Source organism: Pleurodeles waltl, chromosome 2_1 (assembly GCF_031143425.1).
Source record: "Pleurodeles waltl isolate 20211129_DDA chromosome 2_1, aPleWal1.hap1.20221129, whole genome shotgun sequence".
Taxonomy (NCBI): domain Eukaryota; kingdom Metazoa; phylum Chordata; class Amphibia; order Caudata; family Salamandridae; genus Pleurodeles; species Pleurodeles waltl.
This window is the reverse complement of record NC_090438.1, coordinates 798,527,266-798,544,880: the sequence shown is the minus strand read 5'-3', so window position 1 is coordinate 798,544,880 and position 17,615 is coordinate 798,527,266.

Here is a 17,615-nt window from a genome sequence, read left to right as displayed (position 1 = left end):
AGACAGATGTGTGGTTGTGTTTCCCAGGAAAGGAAGCAACAGTTCGCCCATCATCAACAATGCCTGTCCTGTGTATGCAGCTTTAAATAGTATGCTCTGTATGACAACATCACACATCACATACCAAAACACAATACACAATCACAATACAGAACAATTGCATGGTACTTAATGTTAAAATATGTCCCATACATGTTTTGGACTCCAAAAGCACAATCCGGAATGGGTACGCTACTATGTGTTGCAATGTCCAATTCTATCAGATATACAACATCACATTGAGTTGGTGTACACCTAGCCATGTAGGTAGGTTGTTCTAAGAGATGAATACATACCTGAGATGATTTCTAACCATTACATCATACAGTCATGATTAGAGTCAGCTAGTTTGTGGGATGCTAGGAGAATTGCATGACCATGTTCCATGGAGGGTGCGGATGGACAGCTCATTCACACCCACTGATAGTTCCAAATAGTACTCGCCATGTCACCTGGAGACTACACAAGTGCTATGCCATGTCATGATATGTGTGCGTTGCGCACATTACATCTCACAAATACTGCTAATGGTACAGGAACAAACAAGTTGCCAGAAGGAGGAGGAGGCAAGATCCCGACATCACACAAGTAATATGTTAGATTCTGTCCTCACATCGCCACACAATGTAGTTGTAGAAGATTCATACAAAGCAGTAGCTGCCAAATATCTGTGATTGATGGAGGACATAATTCATAACTTCACAGTAATGTTTATTGAGGTTGTCCAGGTACGTACATGACCCAGACATCTTTGGCACTACCATAACATAACAATTGGCCTACACCTGGCACCATGATATGAGCCTCTTAGGTACAACGCCATCTGTACTATGGCATTAGTTGGTCATTGAGACCACTACACTCATACAATCGCCACACATGCTGCACATGGAAACAGATAATCTGTCCCATGAATGTGAGATATTCTACAAGTGCAAGCATCGGAGCAATGTACCTGAGAGTGATAGGCCTGATATCAAGTAATACATAGCAAAGCAGCACATCCTGGTCCGTATGAAAACACTTGTGCATGTGTCGAACCAGTGGGGAGTCAGCATAGGCTACTGAGTTCCAATCATTAATGGCTGAGATCCCAGCTTTGTTAAGCCACAGACCACTGTCCTGAGTATATCAACATATGACATAGTCAGGTGCCTGTTGTAGCTGCACAAGGGCAAGAACAAAGTGGAGCACCAGAAACCTGCAGCTTCCCAAACAAACATGTGTTTATGTTGCCATTCATACCCACACAGTGATGATGGAGAGTAGCCCTGCAAACTATGCCTCACTTCAACAGTGGTATCCCGTGGTACAGCAGAGTATGTGACAGTAAGGACAAACAAGAATGAGACAAATCTGAGAGTCCATTTGGAGGCTAGCACACATATACAACATATCACTGCATACTTTGGATCATATTCATAGGCCCCTAGCGCTACCTTGCACCACATTAACACCATTTATTCTGATGTTAATGTGGCCCAACAAGGCCAAAATCCCCATGCCGTATTTAAAGGGTGATGCAGTGCATTCATTGCAGCATCCTGTAACCCTGTGCGCTCCATTATGCCTGTGCCAGGGATAATGTATGGAAAGGGGGTGTTCCCCCGTTAGGGGAGCTGGTAAAATGGCTTAAGGAAATCTATGAGATTTAGAATGGCGCTCTATGTACTCTGCAGGAGTAGCACCAATATTTTGGCACTACTCTTGTGGAGTACATCAAAAGCGTCTTGAAAGATGATACTATTGCCCCCTACCCTGCACTATGGTGCGCCATATTTTAAATATGGCGCACACATGGTGGCGGTAGGGGGTTCTAAGGGGCGCAGGGAAAGTGGTGCTGCACTGTAACATGTCAAGATTCAGGACAGTAAACAACATAGCAGTACAATGATGGCATAGGTAACAAAACACCTGTAACATCCATAAATGATCTCCACATGTGTACTCACATATAAATTGATTAGGTGCCAGTGATGTGACTGCATAAGAAATAGTCAAATTCCAATATCTGCCCATGCTGTATGATTGTAATGTGACCTTGAACATCCCTTTCGGACACCAATGTCATATTGTGTTACCAAAATGCACTTACACTTGTTTTTACACACACAGGGCACATAACATATATCACTGACACTGGTGTACATGACATCACCAGCAACTGAGGTGCATGAGTAGCCACATGGCACACATGTACCTGAGCAACAAAACGGAACATCCAACTACAAACCACAGTCAACACAAAATACCACATAACTCGTCAGTGGAAATGTGATTTTAAAGAAGTTCAAGTACACTCCATAGTATACGTCCAAATTGTAATGGGTGACACATGACAGAGCATGTTTTGGAGTCAGGCCATCTCTTATCATCAGTCATGGGCATGTCTAAACACTATTGTCACAGAGTTTAATATGTGGTACACCCACACATTCAGATACCTACACATATCTACACATAGAGCACACCACACATGTGCAAAACATATGTGAACACACTGTAGGTATACATGCATATATATGCACAACGTGCATATGATTGCATGCTGTTGACTCCATAACACACTTATTGGTGGAACCGACCAATCACACCCTTACCGCATTGCTGCACGGACTTCCATATGTGGCCATACCCCATATGCCACATTGCAGCACAGCCCATGTTATACGTTTGGTGAATCAGGATGCACTCTAAGGCAGTGAAAAAAACACACAAACAAGAAGTGAGTCATAAAATAGGAGGCAAATGTGTCAAAAACATCTGCAAAAGTGAAGAAAATGACACATCGGCCCTTAGCCTGAATTTTACGTTCACACTCCTCTTAATGCGGCCTTGTGTGAAATCGACACATAACTGTCATGCGTCGATGTAAACGATGCACATGCGTTATGTGTCTAATAAAACTACGCATAAGCCTAATGGGGCAAATAAAAACACGCATAACTGAAAAATGTGACACATAAGCCCAGGAAGTGTAATAGGAAATCCTGTCTACAATCATGGTACAGTGGATGTAGTTTGACTTTCTCTTTACAGTCTGTTCCTTTGTGACTGTGTGTGGTTGTGTATTAGAGCTGGTGGTTGAGTGTGATTGTAAGTTTGTGGTGTCCCTTGTGCCGTGTCCTGTGTATTTTATGTGCACTTAGTCCAAGAAGTTGTAGTTTTGTGTAGTTTTCATCAAGTTTTGTAATTGCACTGTGGGGTGTCTGTCCAGGGTAGGTAATTAGTTGGGATAGTTGTGTTAAGCTAGTGGGGTTAACTTTCCTTTTACTTTTGTATAAAACATGTTTTTGGGATGAACTCCATTCATGTGGGGCCAGATGTATGAAACGTTTTTGCACTCGCAAACGGTGCGAATCGCAAAAATCGGCCGTTTGCGAGTGCAAAAACGTGGTCTGAGATGCATGAAAGGCATTCGCAGACCAAAAATAAGAAATCGCAAAAATTGCGATTTTTTGCGGTGCGACCTGGTTTTGCGAGTCATATTTTGCGATTTGGTATTTCCAGTAGGAAATTGCGAGGCGCAAAATGCGATTCGCAAAATCTGACTCGCAAATAGATGCATCCAAAAATCACAATTAGCAATTTTTCGCAGAATGGCATTTTGCACATGCAAAATACCACTAAGTGAAACCAGGTGGTAACCAGGTGCAACCTATATAAAGAGGCCCAGAATGCCTCAGACTCTTTTCCAAAATGGCTGCACTCTACGTCATGGCGAGGAGGATGAGGATCTTGGCAGGTTTGAGGAGAGGGAGGAGGAGACAGGAGCGCATTTTCAGAGTGCGCATTACACTATTTGACCTGACAGAGGAGGAAATATTTGAGAGGTATAGGTTGAACTCAGCCATGATACTTGATCTGATAGCTGAGCTACAACCCATACTGCAGCGCAGAACACTAAGGATTCACAGCATACCCACCCATGTGCAGGTATTATGCTCCCTACACCTCCTCACCTCAGGGAGCTATCAAGGGGTCATAGCAGCGGCTGGGGGGTGTCACATAGTACACTCTCCAGATTTTTCAATGCATTTATCAACGCCATGCTAAGCAAACTCCAACAGTACATCAGATTCCCCCACACCCCACAGGAAACACAGCAGACAAAAATAGAGTTTTACCAGATAGCACAGTTCCCCCACATCCTAGGTGCCATAGATGGCACACATGTGGCAATATGTCCAGCATCAGTCACAGAGTATGTGTACCGAAACCGTAAATACCAACATTCCATGAATATACAGGTCATATGCAATGCCTCCTATATCATAACTGATCTCGTGGCCAGGTACCCAGGGAGCACACATGATTCGTGCATCTTTTGCCACAGCGGCATTCACACAAGACTGCTAGCTGGGGAGTTTGGGGAAGGATATCTACTAGGTAATGTCACTCTGTACACTGGTGCATAGATAGCAAACCCATGTCAGATGGCTCAGTTACTCATCACACCTTCTGTCCCTTCCAGGAGACAGTGCCTACACAGTGCGCACCTACATGATGACGCCCTACCTCAATCCCACAACACCAGCAGAACGGAGATACAATGCAGCAACCCGCAACGTTGTGGAGCGCACATTTGGACTGCTGAAGAGTCGCTTCCGTTGCCTCCACAAAAGTGGAGGGGCACTACAGTACAGTCCAGAAACCACATGTAGAATAGTGGCTACTTGTGCAATCTTGCACAATATAGCTACAACCGGGGGCATACCTATAGAAATCAGTGACACTAAATCAGATGAGGATGACGATCCCATACCACCTCTACAGCCAGCAGAAAGGACCAGTGCAGCAGAGGGAAGGGAAAGGCGTGCCGACATCACACACAACCATTTCAGACGTGAGTATGAATGACAAAAATCCACTGACAACTGTACCTGTAGTGATAGAAATTTATTACCTTACGTCAGGTAATAAATGAGTGATAAATAAAGTAAACAGGTGATGTAAAAAACTCAAATTAACAAATGAACTAAGTCACGCACTATTACGTCATAGTGGCAACAGCAGTGTAATTGCGGCAAGAGTCACTTTCTCCTCCCACGCACACCACTCGGGTGCCCAGTTAACTCACTGGCACCTTGAATGTCACCTTCAGTGGCAGTGCTACGCCTGGCACTGTGCAGTCTGGTGTCTGCTGCAGGTACGGCAACACTACTGAGGCTAGAACTGTCCTCAGTGTCCCCAAAGGCTACCTCACTGGGAGTGGCAGATCTCTGTCCCATGACATGTTCAATCGCATTTGTGATGTGCACAAGGCCCTGGACAAAGTCCCTGCTGGTGTGTGCAGCCTCCACTTGTGCCTCCACAGCGCGACGGGCGATTAGTGCTGTTGAGTTCGCCATCCTGTTGGAGGACCTGCAGTAGCTGCCAAACATTGTCCGGAATCGGTGTTCCTGTCTGCGCCGGCTAACCCTTTCATGGCGCAGCTCCTGGCAGAGGTCACGGACTGCACTAGTAAGGTCCCTAGTGTCCTCAGAAGCCTGCACATGTCCCTCACGCAGCTGTGTAATGTTGGTATTCAGTGCGTCCAGTTGCCGATGCAGGCCCATCATGTGTCTGTTGTGGACTCGCAGGTCCCGGTCCAAACTAAGTATGCGCTTGTTTTGCAGGCGCTGCTGCTGCAACATAGCAGCCTCAAGGCCCCCGAACAAGGACGGACCCTCACCTGCCTCATGAGGTTGCTGCTGGGACTCTGTGGCACTCCTGCATTGTGCTGGCTGACCCCTGCCCTCCAGTATCTGGCTGCGCCTGTCTGGTGCAGTGTCTGGTGCAGACAGTGTGCTTGGCCCTTCCTGCTGCACATCCGAGTCGCTGCTGAAGTCTGTCAGTGGTAGTGCCCTGGGCCTGCGGCGACACAGTGGAGATGTGGAGGGACCCACTGGTGTTGGTGTCAGAGGGCTGCTCGGTGTCCTTCTCCCCTACACACAGACTGTGTGTGGCTGCTGGGCCTGGCCCACCTGCAACAACAATATGCAGCATGTCAGTTCTGAATGTTACATTATCTGTCTGAAAATGGCAATAAAGGTACAGGTACTGCTCTACATGGTGTTGTGTGTGTTGTGTGTGTTGTGTTACCTTGGGTGTCACTATGCTTCATTACATTGTTATGCTACTGTCTTTACTAGTTGTGGACCGCAACTCCCATAATGCATTGTTGTGCTGCTTCTAAGATGTGGACTGGACTACTTCACACACAACTTCACATTACATGCTAATTACTAAGGGGCTTTTGTGCATACACATATTGGGTTCACAAACAACATTGCACTTACCTTGGCTGGTACTCGGTTGATCGGAGGTGTCGATGTCTGTGACCCCTGTCACAGCTTCAGGGAGGACTGTGGATTCCACCAGGCCCTCCAATGGTGTGGATAGTGCTTCGGTTGGTGGTCCGCCACCTGTACCCCTGGCCTCCGCAAGTCTCCTTGCCACCCTCTCCTTTGCACGGGAGCACAGGTCGTACCACCTTTTTTTAATCTCCTCTATGGAGCGCTGTGCCACTCCAATGGCGCAGATTTTTCCTTGGATGTCCAGCCATAACCTTCTTTTTTCGCTCTCAGGAACCTGGAGTGAAGATTTCCCAAACAGGCGGTCATGGCTCCTCACAACCTCTTCAGTCAGGACCTCCAGCTCCTGTTCACTAAATTTAAGATTGCGCTTCCTCTCTTGCTTCTCCTGTGATGTTCTTGGGGTCTCCATCCTGGCTCAGGTGTGTCTGCTCCTGCTGAGTGCTGTTCTGTGTGGCTGGGCTGCTCTCTCTCAGGATGCTAGTTTGGGTGTGGCACCTGACACTGCCTGGGATGACTCATTTCCTACTGGTGATGTCATCAGGCTCCTCCAGGTGTGCATTCTCGAACTTTCTCGCAATTTGCGATTTTTTATCGAATCGCAAAATAAATCGCAAATTGTGAGAATGCAAATTGCGATTCAGTAAATGGGCCTCGCAAACCACAAATAGCGATTTTTAAGAAATCGCTAATTCCGAATCGCAATTTTGTTACATGTTCAATTGTGACTCGGAAATAGCAATTTCTTAAAAATCGCTATTTTCGATTCTCAAGCTCCAGTTTTCATACATATGGCCCCTGGCAACATGTCTGGCAAGGGGAGGATGAGCAGAATGTCTGTGGATGAGCTGAGAGGTTTCATTTGGCTGGTTGCACATTACTTGCCAATGTTAATACGAGTGGATGGCTGGATGATACTCAGCTACTGGACAGAGGCCAGGCGGCTGTGGTGGGGCAAGGTGCTCCACCACCTGAGGCGTGTCTACCAAACAGGAAGGAAGACCACCAGCTGAAGCGTCACTTGGCAGATCTGGTGGCCAGGGAGCATGATCTGCTGGATCACTTGGGAATCAAAATCGGCGAAACTGTTGGCAAGTCTCCCATTGGCATACTATTGACTGTTTACTGCTTTTGAATGACAGAAGCAGATAAGTTGGAGTGCTGCATGCAATGCTTGTGAACAGGTTGAATGCAAACAGTATGAAGAGTATGTGCACCAGTTCAGGCCTGGAGTTCACATGTCCAACAATAAAACTGATGCATGTCAGATGTCTGATGAGTCATGCACAACCATCACAAAGGCATAATTGTCAGAGCCCATAGTGCCACCTGTATACTAGCATTGTGTCATGTATGAAATGCTAAGGCACCGCCACCCTACCATTTTTCCCAGGATTGTGTCAACAAAGTGGCGCAGATCATACATGGCGCAGCTTTGTCAAGATTTCATGCACATGAACCCTGCCCGAGCTATCTTGTTTGCAAAGGGGGGGTTACCTGCCATAAGGGGGCAATGAATATGGCGCTTTTGATTCCATTAGGCAACTTTGCCATATTAGTCACATAATATTAAACGCTTGATCATTGCAGACATTGCAGACATTCAAGAGAGCCGCACTTCAATTACAAAGCACCTCTGGGTGCCTTGCAGGACTGGCTTAAGTACCTGAGTTGTAAGACTTGCAAAGCGCCAGGGTAGTGTCATGTATTTTCTACACAACTCCCCCTTACACCATGTTGGGCCGTTTTGTATAGCCGGCCCACACATGGTGTTGTCAGGGTTGTGCTAAGGGCCACACTTCATGTGGGCAGCACTAGGGGCTGGATTCATGAGAGGTGAGCACCGCCCTTGCATCATTGTGTGACGCATAAGCAGCACAAAATTAACATCAAACACATGATTTGTAATTTAGCGCTGCTTTTGCATCGGAAAATGATGCAAAGGCGGCTCTCACTGTTCATTAATCAGGCTCCAGGTGCTGCACCACTGCTGTCCTACTGGCCCCTTTGTGTCATTAGGCAAGGCTATGTAAGGGAGATTGAACATATATTGGGAAGAGAATACTGGCAGTTCGATGTTCCAGTTCATGCTCTGTCACAGACAGCCTCTACCGCCCCGTGCCACACACATGTGCAGAGTCTGTTCCACTGGCCTACAACTTCAAACTCACAGTATGAGGTTGCACTGCATCAGCTCCATCTCTGCCACATCACTCACTAACCTGCAACACCAGATGCATCCTCTGATGACCGAGCAAGTGTGTCTGTGTTGAGCACTATTTCTGTGTCCTTGTACTTCTCCCTCACTGCATTGACAATAGTGTACAATGGCAGGCCACACATGATTTACAATACATACATGTCACAATGCAGTCAATGTGCAGGTAGGTAAACCAATTGCACATGAGTCCACAGCCATAGCAATTACTTAAGGGTGTCTGCCTTGTGACAGCACACACATTCATTGCAGGGTGTGAAATGCAAATCCCCAACACCTTGCAATACCCACACAATCCCAGAGTAGTAAAGTGTCAGTGAGCTACAATGATAACTTAGTTGTTTCCTCATCTGTTGCGGGCAGAAATGCCATGGGTGTGACAATAATCCTGCCACGCCAACAACTACGCATTGGCCCTCAGATGGAAAATACATGATCAAAAAGTCCCATTTGGTAATGGAAGTGTCGTGCCCACAGACAGCTGCATGACATTGCCTCATATAAATGTTGCAGGGTGTGGCACCAAAGCAGTCTCTGGCCCAGTGCTAGGGCTCAGATGTGTGGCTCTACCTCATCGGAGTATATGTGTCATTGAGTGATTGCAGTGGTGTGTCTGTTGCACTGATTTCCACTAGGATGACTAGCTCACTCCTCTTAACTAGTTAACACTGAAATTTGTTGTCCACTCCCAGTGACTATGATTTGACACTAAGCATGGTTTACCTTTCATGTCTTACAGGTGGACCAGCCCCCTCCACAATTGGTGAAGTTGGGTGAATTGAAGACCCTGAGATCCAGTAAGTGTGAGAATGTGTGTCCTGTGATGTAGTCCAGGGTTTGGTGTGAGTAAGTCATGTGTGTTGAATACAGTGCCAGATGTGATAAACTGTCCTATGATCAGATGTCATAGTAGGCTGGATGGTGATATCATGGCCCATTTTTAAGAGCCCAAGCACCACCAGAGGGTCACGTCTTGTGAGGCTTGTGGTGCGCAATGGCCAGCATCGTGTTTACAAGGTGGTGACAAGCCACATTTAGGGCCATATGTAACTAAGAATAACAGAGTGTAACGCTGTGAGAAAATTGGCAGTGGCGCACTCCTTCATTTTCAAAACACAGGGATGTGCTGTATTTAATTGTATACAGAGCACCCATGTGTTGTCCCCTACATTGTTGCTAATATTGCAGCCAAGCCACAATGCAGCCATCATTGTGCCATAGTGCATGGATGGCTGCGTTGAGATGGCTGTTAGTTATTGTGCAGGACGGACACCATGTGTGATTTGCTCCTACTCTGCGTGTTGCAGAGTGCAGCACGCATTCAAAGAGAAACAAACAAGGGGATATGCCTACTTTTCTCCTCATTGCATCCTGCTAGCGCCACCCTTGGCATGGGTTTAGCTAAATTTGCTCTGACTCAGGTGTAAGTAGATTTCAATATCTGGGGCAGCGTGATAAGCTGCAATGGATGTTGCTTTGGCACACCCACAGAAACACCCATTGCATTAAGACGCAGTCTGAGATTAACAGATTTGCTCATACCCAAGTCAGTGCCAAATTCAGCACACACCCCAAGGGGGGGTGCTTAGCAATGTGCAATGAGGATGAATACTCCTATGTATCCTCCAATTGGGATCTTTAAATTGCTGATGCATTAGGGAGCACACATCTATTGTATATCCTCTTTGTCAGTTACTTTATTGTGTTGGGAGGTGTCCCTTTGGGCACATAATCAAACTCCCCCTCAACGCAGCAAACTATGCACCATGGGGCAAGGCTCCCTGGATTGACGTATGTAAGCAATATGTGCTGAGGCATAGGTGACAACACAGGGGTGCACCATATTGATTTTAAATTGGTGCATTCCAGTATTGTCATGAAGATGGAGGACTGGGCTGACAATTTTCACCCGGCACAGCACTCCATCTTTAGCACTCCATGTATGTTTCACTTTTGTGGAATGTGATTGGCTTGCAAGGCCCAACGTGTGCTGGCATGGAACTGTATGTGAAATGAATATCCCGTACTGATGGGTGTCTACACCTGGACACATGAATGTTGAAGTGATTGACCTATGGATACCAGCTTCCTAGTTGGCAGCCCTCCTAACATATGGTCCACTCCTTGACTCCATGTATGAGTGGGCAGGCCTTGGTGGATGAACAGGACTGTTGAGATCATGGATAGCATGGCCACCCCCCCCCATAGACTCAGGAGGAGAGGAATTCCAAATGTGTAGGTATATGTGATGTTCACAGTGTAGGTGACACTCATGTTGATCAGGCTTGCATGTGTACCTATCAGCTCTGACCCCTTATGGTTATCACCAGCATCCCCTCCTCCTCACTGACATGTTCAAAATACTGGTGATGTATTGTTGAAAATAAACACAGATGATGAGGAAATGTTGGCTTGATATTAAAAGTCAGCGCAGCCTTTGCATAATTTTTTGATGCAAAAGCGGTGCAAACTTACAAAATATAAACATATTTTGTAAGTTTGTGTTGCTTTTGCGTCACTGACTTTACATTGATCAGGCCCTTTGTCTTTTCTGAAATGTGTGTTAGAGTGTATGTGTAATGAGATGTTTCAGTGTAAACGAGCAATCTTTACAGACTCCACCCAGTGCTGACACTGATGGTCGCTTGTCTTCATATTAGAGCTGCCAACATGACAAATGAGGAGAGGCATGAGTTCCAGAAGAGGGCAGTACAGTACCAACACATCTTGGCAGTGGCGTCAGGGTACAGACATATGGGTCGCCGCATCCGGGAAGAGAAGGCTACAGGTGAATGGCGGTCATTACCACATGGGGCCCCCACACAGCTTAAAAAGGCTCAGCAAGCTTCAGGCTCCTCAGAAGTGCAGGGGGGCACAGCCAGCACCATCCCAAGGACATTGGCTGCAGCAGTCACTACACCCGCACAACAGCCCACATCACCTGCTGCAATTATAACACAGTTGCTGCAGGATCTGCAGAGGGATGTGTCCCTGGTTCTTACTCGTTTGGACAGATTGGAGGAGAAAGTTGAAGGTGACACAAAGATGTTAAAATACATCAAGAAAAAGCTCAAAGAGGCCAAACTGTGACTTCATTGTGACTTGCAACCTCCCAGTTCCGTCCCCTACCTTAGGTGTTATTTGATATTTTACTGTGGGGTTTAGAGGGTTAGTGTTAGCTTAGTGTAGGTTTATAGATTGGTTAGGATAAGTGTAGCTGGGTTGTGTTTTTGTTTCTTCTTTTGTGTTAATTTGTGGGTGGGTGGGTGGGGGTCATGTTGGGTTATCTGTGTTTTATCCAAACAAAAAATTTAAAAAAAAAAAATATATATATATATTTGTTTAGCAGTAGTTAGTAAATGTGTAGTATTAGTATTTGTTGTCCTGCATGTGTCTTGTAGCTTTTAGGGGGTGATGGGCAAATAATGTGGTGTTCAATGTGTAAGTTAAGTTTAGCATAAGGTAGATAGCTTTGGTTGTTGGATAAGTATAGTTAGTATAGGTTATTTAAGGATAGGGTGGGGTTTAGTTTTGTTAGGTTACTGGAATTCATAATAAACATTTTTGCATTCTCCCATACAATTTGCATAATATGCTTGAGTCTCAGGGTCTTCCCTTGAGTGCACAGGGCCAATTGGGGGTTGGCCTAGGGATTCTGTCCTGTCTTCAAATACCTCTCTTAACATGTGCGTCACCTATTGACAACTGAGCTGTCACATTGGCAGCAACATCAGATGTTATAATCCATGCATCCGCTATCCAGTGTACCCACCATTCATGATGACTATGTTTACTTTGTATTGGACAGGTAGGTCTGGTACTTCAGCTGTTAGTGTTGGGATCCTGTATAGGAATGATAGGAACTGTGGCATATCTGACAACAGCCTTCATTGGAACTCTATCCTGCAAAACTGACTGATGGACATCACTATTGAGATTAGCTACCTCTGTATCATACCAATGAGTTCTTCTGGTTCTCCCAGCTGATGATATTCCCCTATACTTGCTTTACGGCCATACCTGCCGCATATAGTTAGGGAACCATATATGTGTTCTTCATTTGTGACATACTCAGTGAATTGCTTTTAGGTTATCAGACCAACACACACATTTGTCATGTTAGGAACCTTGTGTGTAGCTTTGTGTCCCCTCAGTCCTGCACTCTTGTACTGATGATATTCTGTGAACAATGACATGGATTCACACATTACAATCATTTAGCTGAGTTGATGGATCAAAATAGACGTAGACGTGCTGATTTTGTATAAGGTGTTTATTTACAAGTGGAAGTGTTGTACTGAGATATTTACAATATCCAGATCAGTGACCCCTTTGGGAAATCCATACATTTGTGACACAACACAAGTTCAGGGTTGAGGGACATGACATGGGACATGCTTGGGAGTAGTGTCGATAAGTGAAGAGGAACAATAATTGCCAATTGGTAAGTGAGAGACAATGACAGTCCATAGAGGACAGGTCAACAGTGTGTGGGTGAAGAGTGCACATATCCAACTGTGCTAACACTGGCATGATCTTAAGAACAAAGGAGAACACTGTCTATGTGGCATAGGCTGGTGCTACCAGGTAGTCTTCTGAGTAAAGGTGATCTGTTCTACATCTTCATCCTCCGATGTGTGTGGTGTCTCCTGTGCACTTGGTGGTGGGGAGGTAGAGAGGATCACACACACTTCAGTGGTTGACGATGTGGAATCCCAATTCCCGGCAGCTGCCATTTGTGAAATAACATATGGCATCACTGCAGCAAGGTGGAGCTGCTGATTTTTCAGGGTAGTGGCAACATCCCGGTGGTAGGTAGCCATGCCTGCCCTGAGGGAGGCCACTTCACGCTGCAAGGAGTCCAGCTTGTTCTCAATCACGCTGCTGCCAGTTTGAGAGGGCACTTGTTGTGGCCTCTCCCTCATGGCAGCAACTATGTCCTTCAGACACTGCTGGACTCCATGCAATGGGGAGTGTGTGCCTCGTTTGGAAGCTGTGTGTTCATTAGCCGTCATGAAGCACATGAGTATTCCCTCTAGGCTGGCTGCCATAGTCTCCATCCCAACCAGCACCTCATTGTCCAGGTCATGCTGGACTCCTACCACTGTCTTCTGGAAGCTTGTCCCTGGGTCCTCAGAGTCCTCAGCTGTGTCGTTGCTGGCAGGTTGTACTATTTGGGTTTTGGGTGGGTCATCTGGAATGGCTGCTACATTTGTTGTCCTCCTCGCAACTGGAGGTGGTGTCTGGAGGGATACCAAGACATCCTGGAGGGTCTCTTGGCTGATGGTTGTCAGCTGGTCATCCAAGTCATCAGGGAACTCCAGGACAGGCAGCTCAGCAGGAGAGCCATGATCCTCTGCAATGAGATGGTGTAAAATCAATCTTTCTATGTTGTGGCAGTTGACATGTCACGTCACTTACTTGCTATTGAAAGCTCTGTGACAATTTACAGGCCAACCATTGTTCCTGTACATCATGGGTTAATTTATCAGCCCCTTGCCCAACCTGAGTGTCACATAAAGGGAAGCTCAGGTGACTTACCAGAATTTGTACAGTAAATGAGCACATATGAAAGACCTGTAGTTGGCTGCAGCGAACACACCAGGAGCTATTGTGAGGCACCAACATCTGTAAAATGAATTGCCAAAGGGTACAGTATGTGGTCATAGAAGTGGGAAATAACAGCATGCCTGTACCAAAGAATTTCAAAATAATGACAATGAAATGTGAAGTAACACTTTCTTACCTGTGTGTCATTGGAAATATTGTCTGATCACTGCTGTTCTATTGTCCTCATCCTCATCCTCTGTCTCCTCATCCTCACTGTCCACTGGGTCCACTGCTGCCACACGGGCATCTCCAGCCTCCTCCTCCTGTAGAGAAGGTACGTAGCATCTGAGAGCAAGATTGTGCAACATGAAACATGCCACTATTATCTGGCAGACATTCTTGGGTGAGTAGCACAGGGATTCACCTGTTAGATGGAGGTACCTAAACCTGGCCTTCAGGAGGCAAAATGTTCTTTCTATGATCCTTCTGGTTCGCCCAAGTGCCTCATTTTATAACATTCTTCTGACCTCACATGGGTCAGTAGCCATGATAGTTTGGGGTAACCAGAGTCACCTGCAAATATTGAGGGACAACATTTAGCCACACACTATCCCATATAGCCCACACCATACCCATACACCAAAATATACTGGGTGGGGACCAGGACTCACATACTAGCCACACTCTGGCCCGTATTTATACTTTTTTTAGCGCCGCATTTGCGCCGCTTTTTGACGCAAAACGGCGCAAACCTACAAAATACAATGGCATTTTGCAAGTTTGCGCCGTTTTTGCGTCAAAAAACGACGCAAATGCGGCGCAAAAAAAGTATAAATACGGGCCTCTGTGCCTCTGTATTTGGTACACCACATTTGTGATGCTGCTATTCATCAGGACAAAGGCATCATGTACCGACCAAGGGTACTTAGCATTGACGTGGGAGATATACTGGTCCGCCAAGCACACCATCTGTACATTCATTGAGTGGAAACTCTTACAATTTCTGTACACCTGTTCATTTTGACGGGGGGAACAAATGCAATATGTGTTCCATCAATCGCACAAATTATGTTGGGTGTTAGAAATGGGGTCTTTGGTTGGCAGTCAGGTTACCCCCTGTCCAAGCAAGGACCCTCACTCTAGTCAGAATAAGTCACACACAATCCAAATTATCCTGTGCCCACCCTCTGGTATTTGGCACTGAGCAGTCACGCTTAACTTAGAAGGCAATGTGTAAAGTATTTGTGTAATAACTCATACAATAACACAATATAGCACCACAAAAATACACCACACAGTGTTTGGAAAAATATATAATATTTATCTAGATATTTGCAGGTCAAAACGATAAATGATGCAATAAGAAATTGTAGAGATATCACTGAAAAGCGATATGAAGTGTCTTAAGTCTTTAAAAAGCAAACAAAGGGGGTCATTCTGACTCACGTCGGCCGCGGTAACCGCAGGGCCGGCGGGAGCCGCCGAATGACCGCACCGCGGTCAAATGACCGCGGCGGCCATTCTGGCTTCCCGCTGGGCTGGCGGGCGACCGCCAGAAGGCCACCCGGCAGCCCAGCGGGAAACCCCCTTCCATGAGGATGCCGGTTCCGAATGGAGCCAGCGGAGTGGAAGGGGTGCGACGGGTGCAGTTGCACCCGTCGCGATTTTCAGTGTCTGCTTGGCAGACACTGAAAATCTTGGTGGGGCCCTGTTAGGGGGCCCCTGCAGTGCCCATGCCATTGGCATGGGCACTGCAGGGGCCCCCAGGGGCCCCACGACACCCGTTACCGCCAGCCAGGTTCTGGCGGTCAAAACCGCCAGAACCAGGCTGGCGGTAAGGGGGTCGGAATCCCCATGGCGGCGCTGCTTGCACCGCCGCCATGGAGGATTCCCCTGGGCAGCGGGAAACCGGCGGGACACCGCCGGTTTCCCGTATCTGACCGCGGCTGTACCGCCGCGGTCAGAATGCCCATGGGAGCACCGCCAGCCTGTTGGCGGTGCTCCCGCGGTCATTGGCCCTGGCGGTCCATGGCCGCCAGGGTCAGAATGAGCCCCAAAGTCTCTTTCAAGCACAAAGTACCTGGTTTGGAGTGAAAAATCTCCGCAGAGGGCCGCAGAGGACGAGATGCGTGGAAAATGGTGTGTGCGTCGGTTTTGCCCCTTCACACACAGACTTGCGTCGTTATGTTTCACGGGGGAAAAGACGATACATTGATTTCCGCCACGCGGACAGTCTCCTCTGTGGGTCGCAGGGTTTTCAGAAGCCCCGGGGTCTGTGTGTGGAATCCTGGGCTTTTGTTTCGGCTGCGTGTCGTTCCGGTGGGCTGTGCGTGGAATTTTCACCCTCACGGCAGGCGCCGCGTTGATTTCCTCTCTGGAAGTCGGGCGGCGTTGGACAGGCGGGCCGTGCGTCGAAGTTCTGGTCGCACCACAGGTGCTGGTTCTACCTTTTCCTTGCGAAGTCGAGCGTCGTCGTCCCGGGTCGGCGTGCGGTGAATTTTTCACCGCGGAGCAAGCTGTGCATCAAATTGTTTGCCGCACAAGGAGTCCAGTTGAAAGAAATAAGTCTTTTTGGTCCTGAGACTTCAGGGAACAGGAGGCAAGCTCTATCCAAGCCCTTGGAGAGCACTTCTGCAGCAAGGCAAGAATTCAGCAAGGCAGCAGGGCAACAGCAAGGCAGAAGTCCTCTGTAGAAAGCAGTCAGGTGAGTCCTTTGGGCAGCCAGGCAGTTCTTCTTTGAAGGATGCAGATTCTGGTTCAGGTTTCTTCTCCAGCAAGTGTCTGAGTGAATGCACAAGGAGCTTTCAACTAAACCCAGCCAGACGTGGATTGTAAGGCACAGAAGGATTTGAGTGCAAAGAAATGCTCACTTTCTAAAAGTGACATTTCTAAAATAGTAATATTAAATCCAACTTCACCAGTCAGCAGGATTTTATATTACCATTCTGGCCATACTAAATATGACCTTCCTACTCCTTTCAGATCAGCAGCTACCACTTCAATAATGTATGAGGGCAGCCCCAATGTTAGCCTATGAAGGGAGCAGGTCTCACAGTAGTGTAAAAACGAATTTAAGAGTTTTACACTACCAGGACATGTAAAATACACAGGTACATGTCCTTCCTTTTACCCACACAGCACCCTGCTCTAGGGGTTACCTAGGGCACACATTAGAGGTGACTTATATGTAGAGAAAGGGGAGGTTTAGGCTTGGCAAGTACTTTTAAATGCCAAGTCGAAGTGGCAGTGAAACTGCACACACAGGCCTTGCAATAGCAGGCCTGAGACAAGGTAAAGGGGCTACTTGAGTGGATGGCACAACCAGTGCTGCAGGCCCACTAATAGCATTTAATCTACAGGCCCTAGGCACATACAGTGCACATTACTAGGGACTATGATCCAAAGTTACCATGTTTAAAGGGAGAGAGCATATGCACTTAAGCACTGGTTAGCAGTGGTAAAGTGTGCAGAGTCTAAAAGCCAGCAAAAACAGTGTCCAAAAAATGGAGGGA